Source organism: Echinops telfairi, unplaced genomic scaffold, assembly GCF_000313985.2.
Source record: "Echinops telfairi isolate 266 unplaced genomic scaffold, ASM31398v2 ScPeMD7_1713;HRSCAF=2227, whole genome shotgun sequence".
In the NCBI taxonomy this organism is placed as follows: domain Eukaryota; kingdom Metazoa; phylum Chordata; class Mammalia; order Afrosoricida; family Tenrecidae; genus Echinops; species Echinops telfairi.
The window spans coordinates 7050764-7053144 of NW_022105611.1; positions in this window are offsets into that span (position 1 = coordinate 7050764).

Sequence of the window (2381 nt, forward strand, 5' to 3'; positions counted from 1 at the left end):
TTGCATATGTACATGTCTTTATCTAGACCTCTATAAATGCCCTTTTCCTCCCAGCTCTTTCCTCTATTTCCCTTGATTCTCTTCCTGTCCCACTATCATGCTCAGTCCCCACCAGGGTTTCAGCAGTTCCTCTTTGTTACATTACCCTTAATCATGCCCTACCAGGCCTCCCACACCCACCTCACCACCAATTTGGATCAGTTGTTGTTCCCTTGTCCCTGGGTTTGTTAACACCACTTCCTTTCCCCCCACTTCCCCCTCTCCTATGTCCCCCAGGAACTGTCAGTCCCGTTGGTTTCTCCTCCTCATTGTTCATCCAGCCTGTCTTATTTAGACAGACCTGCAAAGATAATAACATGCACAAAAACAAGACAAGGCAAAACTGAGCAACAACATACAACAAAATAACAACAACAAACCAATGACAAACAAAACAAAACAAGAAAGAAAAACTTGTAGTTAGTTCAAGGATCATTTGTTGGCCTTTAGGTGTGTTGTCCAGTCGAATCTGTTGGGGCACCATGCCCTGGCCCCAAAGTCCACCTTTAGCATTCCCTGGGGACCTCATCTCTCCATTGTCTTGCTGTTCTGTTGCAACCCCTTAGTGTTTTGCGTCGGTGTGGCGGGATCAGATTAGGTGCAATTCCCACACTGTGTCTCTGGTGTTGTCCCCTGTAGGGCTATGGGTCAGTGAGAGGTGTCATGTCTCATAATGGGGCTGGCCATGTGATCCTAGAGAGAGTCTCTTGCCTCCAGGGAGGAATACAGGAGTTCGCAGAATCCTCAGAAGAAGGCCAGGCCCACAAAGAGGCCTCAATAGGTCTGTGACCTGATTGACAAACTAGACTCCACCCCTTCACAAGTTGACAGATTATGTAACTGTAACCACCCCTTGGCAACTTAACACTTTTACACAACTCTTTAGCCATATGTAATTTTTAAACAAAACAGTTGTAAAGTCATATCTGTACCTAACAGGATAAAACTAAAATGCATACAATTCAATGTGTCAAAGCCTCATTTAAACATAATATTTTATAAGTGAACAACACAATATTCTATGCCTAACAATTGCAATTAAGTAACAGCTACACCCTAATCCTATAATCATCTGTATATATTCTCCCACCTGTGAAAGTCTGTAAGCCAACCACTTCATGCCGTTATCCCCCCATTTTGGGTATCCAGTTTCTATACTGCCCACTTACATCATCCCAGTGCTCTGAAGAGATAACCATATTCTTTGATGTGAAGAATCCTCATTCCAGTGGGAACTCTGTGAGGTCTGCATCCATAAGCAAAGTCAAATCAGGATTAGCCATCCATAAAGCCAGCAGCAATATGCATCAATATGCATCAAAAACCTTCTCTTCATCTGATCGGGTTCTGGTCAACTCAATGTGGGATGCCTCAATTAGCCTCACCAGGGTGCCCATTGGTCACCTTGCCTTTAGACCATGGCCCTACCACAAATTTTCAACAACCCCTACCCCCTTGGGATAGGTCATACTCTCTAAACTTGATGCCAGCCAAGCCACTCTCATCTTCTCCTATAGTACCTGTAAACCAGGTCCATGGTGTCAATGGCCAACAAAACCCGTCTATTTATTGCTACATTTCTCCCACTTCCACTCAACAAGTGGCTCCAGGTGGTCACCTAGCAAGCATTTCAGCCTGCCCACAAGTTCCCTTTAACATTCAGGCCTAGAGAGGAGAGTTTCTTCATGGTTTCAGATTCTTCCAGCCTCAAGCACAAACCACTAGTTTAAAATTCAAAAATCCAAAGGGTTCCTTTTTTTTCAATCTGTCAACAGCCCCCTAGGCAAGTCTCTTTACCTTTGAATGTCCTGAGCACTCAATACATGGGGTGGGGGTAGGGGACTCTTATCTTTTCAGAGTCTTCTTTGCAAGCATGTCCTAAACCTATTTAGCAATCCAATTTTAATGGCTGAAGACAAGTGGGCTTATAAACTCTCTATTTTCATACTTTCTAATAATCATTTCTAACAATTATATCAATAACAATAAGCAGAAGAAATCAGTATAAACAAAGTGAAATCAGAGCCTAAACTCAATTCTTAAAACAGTAAAGTTCAATCCTTAATTATCTTATCTAAACTATTCCATTGATACAAAATATAGCCTTAGTCTGGTAGGGATTTATCAAGGGCAATGTAACCAAGAGAAATTACTGAAACCCAAATGAAGACTGAGCTAGTGGGACAAGAAGAACGTAAAAGGAAATAAAGGAAAGAACTAGGAGGCAAAAAGCATTTACAAGGGTCTAAATACAGGCATGTACATATGTAAATATATTTATATATGAAGATGGGGAAATAGATCTATGTAGACATATTTATTGGTTTAGTAGTAAGGTTGCA